We start from the raw sequence: 18,501 nt of genomic DNA on the forward strand, positions 1-18,501 counted from the left end.
TACTTCACTATCTCTTAGCGTATTTTGAAAAGGCAGTTGGAAAAAACAAAGTTGGGCCTCCCTGGTGGTGCAGGGGTTAAAGTCTCAGGGCTATCAAGTTATCACCAGTCACTGCAGCATGAGTTCGATCCCAGGCCAAGGAGCTGACCTACATGCACAACAGACCTCTCCTGTCTGGCCCGCTGCTCCCCTCAGCAGTGTATTTCAGTAGATCTGCCTGTTCTGCTCCCCATTCTGTCTCTGGTGAATCCTCTCACCTCCTGCACCTCTGGCCTACACCCCAGTTCTTGTATGCATTAATGAAGCTTTAAAAAAAAAAAGTGTGGGCCTCCCCTGGTGACGCAGTGGTTGAGCGCTGGGCTGCGAAGCGGCCCACAGCCTCTGCAGTGCGGGTTCAATTCTAGCCAGCCAGCAAGAATCCCGCATGGTGTAGCAGACCTCTCCTGCCGTGCCCACTGCTCCCCTCAGCAGTGTATTTCATCAGTCTGCCTGTTCTGTTCCCCACTTTGGCTCTGGTGAATCCTCTCACCTTCCCTTGCTTCTGACTGTACCTAGTGCTTGTATAAATAAATAAATCTTTAAAAAAAATTTATGTGTTTTATTATGGCCAGAACAACACAGAACGGTATTTAGATTGTTAGCATTCAAAATAATGACACATTAGGGATATTTTTGAGTTGTAATCAGTAACTCCATCCCTAATGTTAGATTTTTATTTTCTGTAATATAAGACAAAGTTGCCTTTTTCTCCCTTTAAGGACTGTGCATTTATATTACAAGAACAGAATTTTACAATATACAGGTAGACCTTAGTCAAGCATATGAGAAAGATTATGCTTGTCTTTGAGAAACAAAACATACCGCTCACTTCTCCATTTGCTACAGAGGACACAGAGAGCTTCTAAAGTAAATACTGAGAAAATGAAAAAAGTTCCAATCTACGGTGTCGTTTTGTCATTTGTCCTATAAGATGGTTGAAATACAGGAAACTTGGATTCTTTCTGTGCCAGAAAATTTAAACGATCTTTGTTATTTGAGGCTTTAGTCAATAAAAACAAATAATCTAACAGAATATAATAAAGTGGAGAGATTTAGGCAGTTGCCCAAATTTGTTAGGATTGAAAATCTGGGTAGGCACTTGAGGTTATTAAAATATAAATAATACATCTACTTTAGAAGAAAATATTATGAGGGAATAAAAACCCAACAAATCTTTCTATGCATAAATTATCAAGCAGCGTGACACAGCACACCACGCTGTGTAAATTAGCTAGATACATGAGCTTGGTTAATGAGCACCACTTTTGTCTGCTTTTCTTGTGGGAAAAGCAAGATTGGACTTATGATCTTGAAGTACCTTCTCATGATCAGTTTTATCACAGTGCTATTCACAGAATTAATTTGATTATGAACTATCTTGGGTATAGAATACCATCCCAAATTAATGATTACATATCTTTGCATTGTTGCAGGGAGGAGCTTTTTGATTCCTTTGAGAATATAGTGACACTTATGGATCTGCTTTCTTTAAAAATGCAGCTATACAAAAGAATAGAACATGAAAAGCAAGTCTGAAAGATAACCAAAGATTTATGAAGATCTTGTAACTGTAAATGGTTTCATCCTGAGAGATGTTTCTCCATCCTGATAAAGGGCCTTGATTTATGCTACTGAAGTGGAATCCTCTGAAAGGAAGGCCTGGAGACAAGCAGGGAGAATTCTGCAAACAATCAGCAATATAGAGAAGAAAGATGAAGTTCAAGTGTTCTAATTTCCAAGTTAGAAATTGGAATCTGTTTCCCAAAGAAGCAGCTGGATAAATGATGGCCAGGTTCTATAATAATACTGGTGGTACATTTTAATTACATTTTGATTTAGGTAGAATCTTGCAGGTTGGCTTTATGTCCTAACCACATTCATCACACAGATTTTATGGAGAAATATGTTCCAAATCCTAACAGTGGCTTACAAATGAACACAACCTGTTTGCAATTTGGGAATGACTTGAAATTCTTCATTTTTATTAATACTCCATTAAAAATACTGGAAATGGAACAAGGAATGAATTATAATATATTTAGACATATAGCAAATATGTAATAAATTTATATTATTTCTATATACTTATGATTTGCAGTTTAGAGTAATAGCTGTTTTTGAATTTTTTTCTGATCTTTCATAGAAAAGAACTATCAATACTAGCCATAGTTTAGCCATAAAAATATGATAGTCCATTCCCTTACTTCTATATGTTGGATTTAACATTTTTAAAAATTTTGTTAGGTGATGGCAAGTAGCCATTTGGTTCCTAGGCCACACAAAATTTATTGAAATAAATAGGACTTGCAAATTATCAAAAAAGAAGTTTAGCACAGAATCTAGGAGAAAACAGTGAGATGTACATAGTGTTTTCTGAAATCGGTATTATTTAAAATATGTTCTAGGTGGAAAAAGCTCTAGGTGTAAGCACTGGACTATTCATCAGCAGTAATAGTACTTGTATTGTTTTAGACAATTACATTCTGAAATTTGTGCTCTTATCTGCAAGAATTAAACTCTATTTTCTCCCTCTAGTCATTAACATGCTGTTCAACATGTGTTTTCAGAAGTTAAATTTCAACTTAATAGTCCTCAGAGAGAATGAAAGAAACTACCATTTAATACCAAACATCCGAAAAACTGAAACTGATGTCAAAAGATCTCATATCTAGGGAAAGATGCAATAACAATATATTAAACTTGGTACAAATTCTATGACAGTAGGGATTTCATGAAACTAATAAATGCAGTTTATAGGTATTAACTATGTAGTCCTCATAATTAAAATAGTAGTTTAAATAATACTATCTACCCTTAGATGCTCCCATTACTATTAAATTGAGATGTATATAATAAATTACAAGTTTAAAGTTTCATGCAAAATAGCTAATGGTAATTTATTTAATTGAATCCATCTATATTGATGTTCACATCTAAAAATGCATAAAGTAGTGGCTTACCATAGTGAAGAATTTTCTAGGTAATCTCAACAGAATATTAGCACTGAGAAGTTCTACATCTTGACCATATACTCATTGCAAGTCTTGATACTAAGTTACTCTTTATCCCAAATATTAGTATTAAAAAGAATCTATCATATTATCCAAGATTCTAAGAATTTACACAAGAAAATTCTGAAGAAATATTCAAATTGCATCATTTTGAGGCACCTGATCAAAATAATCTCCCAACTTTTTCACTTATTCAAACTAGCATGCACATTATGCAAATTATGGTCAAACCTGCATCATTCTAAGATCAGTTGGTAATTAAAATATAAATATATTCACAACTGATCCAAGAAAATGATAAATAAATTAAATCAACAACTAATCAAGACACAATTATTTTCACAAGTCTTTGTGTCTTTCTCTCTAAGCTATTATATAAATCAGCTGTACAAAGTTGGCAACAAAAAACATAATGACATAACATAAAGATAAATGAGAAGAGATTTCTGAAGTTTAGTGATTAACGATAAAATAATAGTTATTTGTCAATTATAACATGCCTGAAATTTATAGGAAACATAAAGATTCCTGAAAACCATTTTAAAAACAACTTACTAATTCAAAATAAACATTGTATTTTATTTATTTTTGTGGAAACCTTTCCTTCAGTAGGTTTTTAAATACCAGTAAAACAAAATATCTCCATTAAAAATATTCCACACATAGGGGTCTCCCTGGTGGTGCAAAGGGTTAAGCACCACACTATGAAACAATCCACAGCCACTGCAGCACCAGTTCGATCCTCTGCCAGCCAGAGAGCAACCCACATGGCAAAGCAGACCTCTCCTGTCTCTCCCGCTGCTCCCCTCAGCAGTTCCTTTGGTCGGTTTGCCTGTTCTGTTCCCTACTCTGTCTCTGGTGAATCCTCTCACCACTGCCCACCCCCCACCCCCCACCCCCTCATCTGTGGTCTGTATCCTGGCTTTTGTATGCATAAATAAATATTAAAAAAAAAAAAAGAGTTGGCTCCCCAGCCAGAAAGGTGACCCACATGGTGCCCCAGATCCCTCCTGACTCACCCACTGCTCCCCTCTGCAGTGTATTTCTGTTGTCTGCCTGTTCTGTTCCCCATTCTGTCTCTGGTGAATCCTTTCACCCTCCCACACATCTGGCCTGTATCCCGGTTCTTGTATAAATAAATGGATAAATCTTAAAAAAAAAAATCCACACATGGTTATGCATGTTTGAGGAATGCTGTTTTATAGACCCACTTCCGTAGATTAAGTTCTAACCAAAATGCATACAACAGTGCAAGCATTATAAAAATTTAAATAATTTTATGAAGTCAAAAATCATAGTGATAAATTTATTGTTACTGACTTTTGTATAATTTTTGATAAATTTGTTCACCAGAATTGATCTAAAGTATGGGAAAGTATATTTACAAAATGAACTGCTATAAAATGATGACATTTTACTTTACCTTAATTTACCGAGTGAGTTTTTTAAGCTCAAGGATTGCATTACTTTCTTGAACTTTGCATATAACATAATTTTCAACTGACTACTCATTTAATATTTAAGAGCAATATTTTCCATTTTGACTCAAAATAAAATGCCATCTTATACGTAGTGACCTGATATGTATGCTTTAAAGCCTTTGAATACAGTTAAGGAAGAGTTAATTAGAAATGTCTGACTAATATGCAATTTGCGTTTATTATTCCCAAAGATGTATCCTAGCAACAATGCAAGGCTAGTCTTATCTTTGCTTTCTGTTCTTCTTGCTAAATAAATAAATATCTTATTTCAGAAGGCTTATTTACTATCATTATAAAAACTGTCAAAAATACCTGATCACTCATTTAGAGTCATCAGAAAAAAAAGCCAACAAAACTTATAAAATTAAATATTCAGTAGATCGTAAAATTAATGTTCTCATACATTTCAAAGAAGATTATTTTGATGAGTTGTAATGTGACAATGCCGATGTTTCCTATTTAAGCATAAACTTGAAATCTCTACTCCCATTGAATCAAAAATTGCTTCTCTATAGTATGAATAGCTTTCATAAGCTTAACCCAAAGTTATGCAGACTGAGGGGGGGGGGAAGCTATATTTAAAAAAATACACACACTTAAAACAGTTATAGAGAACATTAATAATTTCTAAAACAAATTTATATGCTTCTAAAAATACCTAATGCAATTTTAGGATTTTTTTTCTTTTTCTTTGTTCTTCTTTCTTCTTTTTTTCTTTCTTTTTTTTTTTTTTGCATTTTGAGAATATTGAAATGTTAAAAAAGAAGTCTCAAATTATGACCATGTCCTTCCAGGTTGCTGACAGCTCTCCCTGATGCTTGCTGTCCACACATGCCAAACACATTGGCAATTAGTGGCTAGTTGGGTGACCTGTTTTCATCTGAACTGAGATTTCCATTGCTTCCAAGTAAGCGGTGATATAAAGACAATCATTTACAGAGCTCAATCAGTTACATTTATTGGCCTGAATGCTAACACAAAATCAAATACTGAAATTTGCTTATTAGAGAATGGGTATGCTTGATCCAAAATGAAATAAAAATATTAACACCTGGCTATCAGGTTGAGCACATAATCTAAGATGCTGATAGTTGCAGTGGATAGGACAGGCTTGGTGTCAGCTGCTCAGACCTGGGTTCACAGCCTGGCTTGGCTACATCTTAGCACCATGTTGTCATCCTGGGCACAACTCCTCACCTCAGAAATACCACCTTTCTAATTACAAAATGAAAATCATAATAGCAGAGAAGAGAATTTGGTGTTTTCTACATTATCAAGCCAATATGACATGTGATGACATCTGTCTTAGTAACTGGAACCTGAATTAGTAACTCTATAATTATTTTTTTTTAAAGCATCTCAGTTGCCTAAATAACAGCATTTCTACAAGGCAGTTGTGAGGGAACATCAAAACAACGCAACTAAAGTGATTTCCTACATTTCTGCTATATGGGAGTGCCAAGGAATGTTACTATAATTTTAATATCTATTACATTGAGACCTGCTGCCAAAGATACCCAGTAGGTAAAAGTGCTGCCCTCCCAATATACAACAACAAAATGCATAGTGATAACTATCTGTAGTCATTAGACTCAAATTGTATAGCATTTACTGCAGATTTATAGCAAATCTGAAATTATTTGGTACCTGTTTCGAATTTGACTAATTTAAAGGTATTGTTACAGAAAAAAGATCACCTCTGACTCTCATCAGTCTATATAATTCTTGCAGATGCATATGCCTCTCCTACATACTATGTTACAGTAGATACACAATGTATTCAATAGTCCAAAGAAAATATGCATGGTATGGTGATACTTTATACTTTCTTGTTTTTCTTTTAGGGATATTAGGATACTTTCAAACTCAAAACATATACTGAATATATGTCCTTTCTCTCTTCTATTGCTTACATGTAAATCCATTCTTGCTGTGGTAAACATCCTTTAGGGGTGCACTAATAGATTTTCTCTTCTTTTGAAGGTTAACCTTCAAAATGTGGATAGTTTATTTTCTTCCCAGACAATAAATCAGCCTCAATGTTTCTCAATAACTGTGGCCAAAATGGGGCATTATAAAGGGGAAATGTAAAAAGTGCTGCTTGTAAATTGGTGTTATTTACATTTATTGAGGAAATACATTTTACTATGAGATAGATTCTAGTGAACTGGAACCCAAATTAGTCAATAGCACCAACATTATTCTTTTAAAGTGTCTCTGCTAACTAAATAAAAATGACCCTCTTACAAGTTTAGATTAGCCCAGAGTGCAAACAAGCCCATTTCCTTAAGGACACAGCTAAGTGGTCTGTGCTCCATTAAACCCTGTATTATGAACTCATGTTGTGGGGATTTATTTGCTTACCTATCTTCAGAATTTGAATCTCACCATTGTTCCCTTGTATGTAAGTTCACTTATGGATTCACAAATGGATATGGTCAGAGATATTTCTAGGCAATCAATCAATACTCCTTTACTTATGTTAATAATTAATAAACTTTATAGGCACAATGGGAGGGAAACTGGAAGACAAAATAAGTACTTGAGAACGCATATAATCATCTAACCAAAAATACTGAAACGGGATCACCATGCATCCTAGAATTTGGAGGTGAAAAATGCATGAGTTAGGGAAAAACCCCACTACTTCGAATCTTACAGCCTGAGATATTAGGTGAAGACAGATATCAACCCAATAATCATGTAAAAAAATCATAAAAAATATTCTGAATTCTGAGAAAAGATATTATAGTGAAAAGGAGAATTCTCAAAAGGAGAATTTTCTCTGGTCTGGGGAAGGCATTCATCCAGATTGATATTTGAGCTCTTCATTTAAAAATAAACAGGTACCTACTAAATAAACAGTTTGGAAGCAGGGAGAAAATTCCAAGTAAAAGGTAGACTATTTTTCAAAGGTCTGCAAGCATTCAGCCATTGAAAGAAGGCAATCCCAGCTACCTCTTGATTGTAAAAGGGCTGGATGTGTATGTGGTGTATGCGGGCGAGAGTGTCAACTGAGAATAGAAACTGGATACCTAAGTAAGTATCAGCTCCATGTATCTTCTAGTTTCATATCCCCAAACAGTGAGAAGCTATAGGAAGGTCATGATTAGATGCACATTTGTATTAAAAACCACTCGTTCTATGTAGAAAAGGAAAGAGAGAGAACTATGAATCCAGGTAAAATAGGGTGATGCTTTGAGAGAGGCTGTTGATGGTGAAGACAGAGGAGAGATTCCAGAGATTACTAGGGAATAATTTCCATTATGGAAAGACTTTTTTCTTCCCCACAAATTCATATATTAAAACCCTAATCCCCAGCATGATAGTATTTGGAAGTGGGACATTTGGGAGATAATTAGGTTTAAATAAATTCATGAGGATGGCTGGGCCATGTCCTCATCAGAGGAAAAGACCTGAGCTCTCTCTTGCCAGAGAGAGAGGCAAACTGTCTGCAAGACAGAACAGCACTGCACCATAGGCTGAAGATGCCAGCCCCTTGATTGTTGACTTCCCAGTCCCCAGAACTGTGAAAACAAGCAGTTTGTCACCTCATTGTCTATGGTATTTGCTGTAACAGACTGAGCTAGGACAATAATACCCCCAGAAGAGGTGAACTGAATGGAGGAGTAGGGAGTTGCCAAGGGTTATTTTTAGAATGCTTGAGCAATAGATACCAAAGACAGAGAGCCAAGGAAATGCCTCCATTTAGATGGGTGGGTGGGGCAGTGATCACTCTCTGGGACATTGAAGAACTTGAGCTGCCTTTGAGATTTTAAGTAGTGGTGTCAGCTAAGCAGCTAGATTTAAGGCTCCGGAAACCACAGAAGGCCTCTAGGCAATAGATACTCTTTGGAAGCCATTGATTTGAGATAGTAATTAAAGGCTTCTGAGAAGGGAGTGCAAAGTAAGAAAAAGACACCAAGGATTTTCCAGCTATTAAGGAGCTACAATGTTTGAAAGCATTGTAAAAGCAAAGCCAATAGAAACACCAGCCACAGAGGAAGATGCAGGGGAAGAGGTGCATTCTTTGACTTCCCAGGAAGTCTTTTTGCAGGAGGTGGACAAATACCTCAATGCTGAGACTCTGGGAAATTAAAGGAGATAGGAACTGAAATGTGTCTATCGATTTAGTTATCTGAAAGTCAGAGGTGGGGGTGTGTGCTTGTGGATGGCTTGTGAGTGGTCCCTGAGCACAGAAGTCTTGATGGCCAGGTATTCAACACTAGCCTTCAGCTCCACAATCATCCTGGACCAGGACGTCTTCCCCTTATTGTCCTCTGTTTTCCCCATACACATATCTATCACAAAATACTATATGCTATGCTACTATGCTCATTGTTGATTTTCTTAGTTCCTAGTTAGAATATGAGATCCATGATCCACAAATGCAGGGATAGGAGTCCCTGTAGGTCACTGATGTAGTTTAAGTCTCAGAATTAGTGCCTGAAACTGAATAGATCCACAATAGTTGTTTTTCACTTAAACCAGTATTTCACATTTTTTACATAATTTTAGTTTGGTTAAGGACTTGCAATCATTCAAGTCTGAGAATGACATTTATTTTTTTTTTATCTTATCTTCCAACATAGTCAATAAACCTTGCAACTTGGGTTAAATTTGGTATTTTATATACATGATTTCAACAGTTTGCTGCTGAAAATTTTGTTTGTCACAGCCAAGGCCAAGTATGGAGTTGTGCAACATGTACATGTACATGCTAATTAAGATGGCACTGATCCTGTGAGCAATCTTGTATGGATATTCTATTAAAATAGTTATAAATTAATGATCAGTGCAATTTACATTTCCTTATAATATTCCCAAATTATTTTGAGATAATCTGCCAATTGCATGACTGAAATCAGCATGTTTACTACTTTTACCTCATTTTACTAGTTACATGAAAACCTAACATTTAAATGAGTTCAATTTGCTATAACTGACTCCTGATAAATTATAAAAATGATCATATCTTTTTTTATAAGCATTTACTAGTTGTGGGTAAAAAAACTTGAAATTTATCTAATAGAATTCACTTCTTTATGCACTTAAAAAGGAGAATTTGTGTGTGAAATATATTCTGGACTCTTTTTTACTCTCCTGCCCTTTAATTTTGTAGCAGTGAGATTTAAAAAAATCATATTTGCATGTTCTTTTAGAATCATGGTGTTAAAGATTTAAACTACTTTAAGCAATTGGAGAGCTCAACCTCCTTACCGTGAGATTGTCTAGAAGAATAGAAAAGACTTCAGGTCAAGATTTTAAAAGCCTGATTTTGCATTATCATGTCCCCACTTAATGACTCTGAGTCTTGAAATATGTTTCAAATCTTGTAGGTGCAATTTCTATTCGAAGGCAAAAGTGATATTCAATCAGTTTATCTTTCATGGGTCAACAAGAGCTAATGGATGCAGGTGCACATTAATACCATCATATTAAGACAAGAACTTATTATCAAAAGCTCTTTCAAGGAAGTGCACTGCATTATTTATTGTCACATCCTCCATGCCTAGAATAGTGTACAAATTGATAATTCTAAAAATATATGCTATAATACATTATAATGTGGTCAAAAATTCTATTTTTAATATTTCACATTTTGATGCAATGCAGCACATTTGAATTCAGTCTCTATAATGGTCAAGTATAATGGTGTACAATCCTTGAGTTGATCAAGGAGAGAGAGAAGATGTCAAAGAAAGAGACTAGTAAGGGAAATTCTGTCTTCAGTTTATAATTCTATAGGAAAGTGGGAAGCATTGTAACTTTTTTAAAATGATGTCTGTCTTAATGTTCTGGTATCTCTCAAATAAAGATATTGTGTGTGAAAACACAATTACACTGTCAAAATATGTCAGTATCAGCCTTAATATCTGTCTTTGAATGGGCACCTTCAGAAAATGAACTTCCAAAATGACAGATATTAATTCACTGTTAAGTTGATACACTACAAGATAATGTAAATCTATATGTACCTTTAAAAGACAATTTAGTATTTCCTGATTAGATTTTATCAGTCTGTTATCAGAGTTGATTATATATTGTGTGTGTGTGTGTGTGTGTGTGTGTGTTAAGACACTGAACTTCTATCTTACATGAAATATTGAGGGGAAATTTGGGCAAAATATGATATGTCACAACATTTTCTTTGTAACTTAGTGAATAATCTATCACCACATCTATATAGTTCTTTCTCCAGTGAATTAAGATTTACAAAGATTAATGCAGAGAACATTTTTTTTTGTTCAGTAGTGCATTAATACCTATACTATCCAAGTATTCAAACAAAAACCAACATAAAAGTATCTACTATAGTAATATACAAATACTGTAATTAAATAAATGAAGTGAGATTTTAATATAGTTAACAACTTTATCAAAATTATAGCATCTAAGTTAAAGTTAAATAAAGTATTTGTAGACCAGTTATCCCATTTAAATTTTTATAGATTTCCAATGATCTGGTAGAAGAATATGCATTTCTATTTTGAATATATGATTCAAGTTCTGATACAATATAAGCAAAAAAGGTGATATGAATATTAAGAAAAGTAGATGTTACAAAGTATGAGTGCAAAACTGATTTTCTGATTTGTGTTTTCCTGTACATTTACATTCACTACAGTGGGAACAAAGAGTGAAAAATGCCTATCAAAGACCAAGCACATCAAAGTATCTGTTAATTCTCTTTCCTTTTCTATTACATTCATAGAAGAGTCATTTCTATCTTATATGAAATAATAAATCACTTTATAGTTCTATTTTTATTTCTCCATATCCTTTTTAAAATAATTGCAGACAAGAATTAGAAGAATGCATATACAATATAATATATATACTATATATAATAAATATATATTATATATTTACTGTAAAACTTTCAAATAAAAATTTTTGGTTAACATTTGTTATTTTGAAACTTGAAAGTTATAATATGTGATATGCTATACAAAATATATTATTTTTTGATTTCCAAAAGTTATTTTATCAGGAATTGGTAAGCAAACTTAAGCAATTTTGAATAGGTAATAATAGAAAGATGACAATTCATTGCATACTATGCAGTGAGCACATCAACTTGCAGACTGGATGCCAGGGAGACAGCGGTTTGGCTCCCAGCTCTATAGTTAAGACTGTAGCACTATCACCACCTTCCCTAAAACCACCATTTTGTCAATACATATTGGGCAAGTATATTGGAAAAAAATTATCATATTAAACAAGATATCTAACCTTACGTTTCTCATCTCTGATACTGAAGGGCAGAGAACAAAGCTCATTCTCCTTGCAAACTGACTGACACCCATCTGCTACAGGAGATATAGTGCAAGTGTCATTTGAAATTATTGGGAAAAAGATACATCATTTCAAAATGATGTATGACAATTGATTAGTCATATAGAAAAAAAAATAAAATGAGATTACTACTTCAAATATAACCAGAAGTAAACTGTTGAGAGACCAAGAATATAGACATACACAAAATTTGTACTTGAAAATTCAACAGGAGAAACTTTTTTGACTGAAGTCAGGAAGAACAGTATAATTACAACAGGAAGCCACAAATGAAAATACTGATAAATTCAAGCATATAAATAAAATATACAAAAAACATAAAGTTTTCACCATGGTCATAAATAGAACAATTCAAATTAAAATCAGGTGTTTTTTTTCTTATTAAATAAGCAAAGATAATTTTTAAAAACTGTTGGTAGCAAATGTGTATATAGTAAGACATTCTCATATAAAAATTCCTTAGCTTTAATTTAATACAATAAATATTAATAAACACATTAATATATTTATTAATATAATAAATATTAATATAAAATATTCTTAGCTTTAATTTTAATATAATAAACATAATATTATATAAAGGAAGTTGCCTTAGATTGTTCAATAATTTTTAAAATATAAAAGGATCCTGAAACCCAAACTCTGGAGAATCACTGGACTACAGCACAGGTCTGCCACATTCCTCTCTTGCTTTTGTTATGGAGAAAGATCATAGGAATATGCTTTTGTTATGGAGAAAGATCATAGGAATATTTCCAGGAGTAAAGAGAAGGACTGGAAGTTGGAAGGCCTTGCTGAATTAGTACATCTTCACAGAAGACTCAGTCTCAGTGGATTGTCACAACTAATGCCAGTTTGCAAGGAGAATGAGCTTTTTCATTCTGAGTAAATAGTCCCATCTCTCTAATATAAAATACACTGACAATGGAAAAGCTTAATGGAAGACTATAAACAAACAAAAAAAATCTTGTATTATTCATGTTTCATCTGCATTCTGCTTTAAGTCGGTCAACTGAAGCATTATTAATGTTTCTTTCCATCAGGTTGTGATATGGTTAAATGAGCTTGAAATTACAACAAAATGGTGCTTTTAAAAAGGATCAAAATGTTCACAAATGCTAAATGTAGCATCATCAAACTTTTTCAGTAAAAGAATTTTGTGGATATTATAGGAGACCAGGCTTGTCATATAAGCATCAAATGCTATCATACAGCTTAATATTACATCTTTGATCCTGTCAGATCTATGTTTTTGACATAAAAATCAACCCAGACTTTTTCCCTCTGTATGTTGTGAAGATCCTTGTTGACATGTGACAAAAAATGTAAAATCTCTGAGTATTCATGTACGTTAGTGAATTTACTTTTAATCTTACTTCTCAAACAGGGAATTGTTCTTTTATCCTTAGGAATTTGTTTAAACTCTGTGTTTAAATTCACTTGCTTTTGAAATATTTGTTTTGCCATTATTCTCCTAAAGAATACATGGATAATTATTAAGGAATAAAAATGAGCCAAAAAAAGCATTTTCTATGTTCTTCTTGGTATCATTAAAAATGCCCAAGATATGCCTGTATTGTGGAATATTTTTAAGTCTTTAGTAAGATATATATCCTTTCTCTCTCTCTCTCTTTTAATTTAGATTTGTTGGCAATTTTAATATAAATTCTCTAATAGTCCTCCAATAGTCTCTTCTTTATCCCCTTCTTGGTTCTGGACAGGTTTGTGGTTGGTTTGAACAAAACTTTAGTGCAGACATGAAACACTGTAACTTAAGGAGTAAATCTTAGGAGGTTTTATAGCTTCCTCTCTGCCCTTTGAACCCTGAACCATCACTTAAGTCCTTGGACTGCCAGGTTTTAAGGAAGTCCATGTCACAGGGGAGCCCAATATAGACAATTTAATTGAGAGGTCCACCGGGTCCTGTCTTCAAGTTGTCATGACCTTAACCCCAAATATGCTAGTGAAGAAGCCTTCAGAGGATTTCAGCAGGTACTAGGGAGGTAAAAGTCTTCACTTATGAGAACACAGAAACATGGAGAAGAATCAAGTCATGAGCTGTCTGTGTGGTATGAATCCTGATACATAGAAATGGTTTTTTACCCATGTATTGTATTCTCATACATCAATGCTTCAATATATATGAAGAAGAAAAATTTTTCATTAAATATCTGGCATTTACGTATGGGCTGAATTTGCTTGCAATTTTTTATCTGCAACTTCACGTACAGCAGAGAAATAGAGTCCACGATTCTAGGCTTTGTACTCTAATGAAAATATATTACATCCTCATGAAGCAGTATGAAAAGCTGGATAATCTCTGCTCTCTATATGTATTATCACCATGTTTCCAACTCAGGTCCAAGAATTGAACTGGATAGGATATAAACTGACAACATAGTGATTTGTAAAGCCTCAAATACAATGCTCAAAATCCTTTAAAAACCAGAGATCATGCTTAAAGGATTTCCTGTTCTATCGCAATATACTCTCCTCAAAAGGATAGCTTCTGAAAAATTCATATTTAGACTGAAAAATTCTGACAAATGCCTAAAGCTGTTGTTCACCTCTTGCAGAGATGTTGCTGCAGATCAAGTGCTATGCTACGCCCCAGTGAGAGAGGGTGGCCATAGGGGTGGTATCATGTGTTGAACAGACAAGACTGTGATTGATAGAGAAACTATACTGTAATTACTTCCTTGGGGGCATTGCCATAGTTGGTTTACATTTTATCATATGAATATAACATGCATACAATGAGTATGAATAGAACATGCATGCATGCATACAAATCTATAAATATAAAGGTTTTTCAATTATGAATTTATAACACTAACCGAAAAAATTATCTATAGTTGATGAGAGAAAAATTATAGGTGAGATACATTTCCAGAGTTAAATATGCTCTTTGACAAAGGCTTTGTTTCTCTAAATCAGCAAGCAATATAAACTCTGATTTTTTCTCACCCACACAAATCCAGTTTCTACTTTAAAAATATTCTCTTGTATTGTTTTCCATTTTTCTTTTGCATCATTGTCCCATTTTTAAAGTTAGAGGACATTGGGAATTATCTACCACAAAGTTAAAACTCAGCCAAGGATAGAAAGAAGAAAATTAAGTTAGTGAAGACAGCTGAGCTAATGTAGCAGGGAGAGAAGGTGACTGAAGAGAATCCACCCAGAATCTAAAGTTGCAGTTCCATCAACTCCTCAAGTGGAACACCATTTGAACACTTTCCACATTCTCCATGTGGCAAAGTGATTTTGAAAATATGTATCTGCCAAAATGGAAGGTGCTTTGGAGACACAATCAATCTTTCCTCTTAATTTCATTTGTGAGTGATTAGGAACAAGTTGCCAAGATGTAACAGAAATAAAATGTCAAATATGTTTTATACCAGGTCAACTCTTAAGTAACTGTTAATTCACTGTATTGTCCAGTCAACTAGCATGCATGTTAACCTCAGAACACAGCTGCTTTTACCATTACCACCCTTTTATAACTGAAACATATTCTGAGTTTGCTAAATGTGTACTTAAAACACTGACTACATATCTTCACCTCTTTTTGGTAATCAATAGTCTCAGTTTTATTTTTTTTTTTAAAGATTTATTTACTTATTTATACAAGCACTGGGTACAGTCAGAAGCGCAGGAGGGTGAGAGAATTCACCAGAGCCAGAGCGGGGAGCAGAGCAGGCAGAAGGACCGAAGTACACTGCTGAGGGGAGCAGCGGGCGGCAGGAGAGGTCTGCGTGTCATGTGGGACCCTCGCCTGCGGCTGGGGATCCCTTGCCTGCGGCTGGGGATAGAACCCGTGCTGCAGAGGCTGTGTCAACTTCCCAGCCCAGCGCTCAACCGCTGCGCCACCAGGGGAGGCCCTAGTCTCAGTTTTATTAAAGCAAAACAAAAGTCTACTTTGGCGATTGAAGCGCATATACAATTAACAATTTTCTTTGTAAGCACCCATTTACAACTTTGTATCAATCGAAAGAGTCTCATTTTTTCTAATTGAGTGACTTTACAAATGAAAGTTAATAAAAGTGACTCTCAGGTATGATTTTATTTTTTATGTAAGACACTTAGAAGAGATTTGGTATAGCACAGTTTCCTTTTGCTACCAAAATGAATATTAGTGATCTGATGTCTAAGTTTTATTTACTCTTTTTTTTGTTTGTTTTGCTCTTAGAGAAACTATGCATCAGGATTTCAGAGTTTCATATCTAAGAATCTAATTATTTTAAAATAATACAGAAGCAATTTTTGTTTTTAATATAAAAGCATCTGCATAAATAAGGCTATATTTAAATGAAGAAACAAAGAGCTAAACCATCATTGATTAAACTAAATATGATGTCATTCATAAAAAAGAAAAGGAAAACAAACATTAAATGGTTTGTTGTAGTACTGTTCGCATCAATTGGCATATTATTAATCTTGATGAGTTGGGTATCTTACATCGACTACTTCTTCAGTTAGTTTATATGAGTGTAAGTCATATAATTAATAACTGACTTTACCCTGCTCATAATCTAAGTCAATCTGTTAATGAGGGTTTATGAATGGTGGCAACACAACTCCTTAGCATTACTCAGCAGGCATATGATGAGCTGTATGTTCATATTCATTCTCCTTCCCCACAGCATCACCGGGACCTTAGGAAATAGCTTAAGTACACGTTGCACACGCACACACACTCTGACAAAATACAAGATTTCAGGCCCCCCTTCTTTTAAAGCTCAATCTCAGCAGACATACTCAATCTTTCTTCAGAACAGAGACATTATCTTTATTTGTTGATCAGGAAGTAAATCTTCTACCTTCTTTGAAGAAGATCTATATGCTCTGTGTTTATTCCTGCCTGTGTATCTAGCTATTTATCACCCTTATATCTATTTCTGATCTATAATTTAGATAATGATATCAATGCCTTTTGCTCAGGAAATGTGTGGAAATATGTCTTGGAGAATATTCTCACCCAACGTTCTGTAGGTAACATGCTAAATGTAATAACTCTGTTTATTCTCACAAGCCTATGAGATAGTTCTGGCCTTTATTCACTTTATAGAGGAGGTTAAGAACTTATCAAAAGTCAACAGTCTTTACTGTGGTAAACTTTGAGTTGAATTCAGCCAATCTCCACGTCCAGGCACCAAACTCTTAACCACTATATTATATTGACTCTGATATATAAATGTAGCTGGAAATAGATTTAGCAACAGTAGAAGTAAAATATTACCTTTAATATTAAAGATATATGATTCTGAACTAGAATAGAAAAACATATAAGAAAGAAAAATTATCATGATAACTATTTTTAAAAAATCATATTCTGATGTATGTCATTGTAGGTCAACGATTCTGTAGCAGGAATACATTTTTGTTAAGATTGTATATAAAAAAAATAGGGATAAAATACGAATCTGATATAGATGAAAAAATGCTTGAGGATCTGAGACAAAGTTTATCCCTGGAATTCAGAACTATTGATACATGTACACAATTATATAGCAAACTTGAACTAAATTGCAAGCATCTGCTTTGTCTCTGATCCAGAAGACAGCACACTGTTTCTAAATTCTGCTTCATTGTGATTTTGAGCCTTTAAACGGAGAGTTTAGCCACTAAGCTACAAGAGATTTCATGTCTATTAAATCCATTTTATTTTATTGTGTTTATTTGAGATAAATATATTTATTTATACAACTTGTTCTGTGATCATGCAGAGCTCCTAAAAACTCAGCATGCCAGGCCCTATGCTACATGATTTATTGCCATGGAGAAGCTCAGGCAATACCCAAACACTGGGAAGATGACAAAAGCTTCTTCAGACTACCTGCGAAGAAGTCCTACGGCTTTCAATGGCTACAGTCCAAAGGCACTTAAACTGAATTAAATGACACACAAATATTTAAAACAAATATTACTGAAACAGGATTCTACTAAATATGTTGCTCACCAAGACACAAATAAATTACTTTTTTTCAATACTGGAAACTATCAATATAAATGAATTAGTGTTTTTAAGCAATTAAAACAGGGTTGGTGCAGAAGATATTATAGAAACCTTACATAAGACCTTGATAAACAATATAAAAGACGGGAATTCCAGGCAAGGTAAAGACCATTTATCTTTGCATTTGATTCAGAAATTGCCAAACATTATATAGCTTTCTAAGGGGGAAAGAAACAGTTTTACTAAATTTTCTATCGGACATAGAATGCAGCATGCCTAGATACACAAAAATTTCATACAAGCAATTGAATTATTTCTATTTCTATATTATTTTTATCGAAGACAGGTTGCATTTTAACATTATATAAGTTTCAGAGGTACATCATTGAGAATCAATATGTGTATTTACCACATTAAGTTCACCACTAAAAGTTCAATAGAACATTCTTAAAGGCAGGAATAATGGCTAGGAATAACAAAAGAGCAAAACTCTGTGAAGCTGCAGGACTGAACCTGGGAAGATAAGAACCTCAAGGTGTCATTGCAGTGAATCATCTATCAGCTGAATGCAAACTTTGAACCTCAAGATCTTTTAGTAAACTTACTGGATGGGCCTCCTTGGTGGTTCAAGGGGTTAAGTGTCAGCATTATGAAGCCATCCACAGTCACTATTGCACGAGTTCGATCCCCTTCCAGGAAGGTGACCCACAGGTGA

This window comes from Talpa europaea (genome assembly GCF_964194135.1).
Source record: "Talpa europaea genome assembly, chromosome: 5".
NCBI lineage: Eukaryota > Metazoa > Chordata > Mammalia > Eulipotyphla > Talpidae > Talpa > Talpa europaea.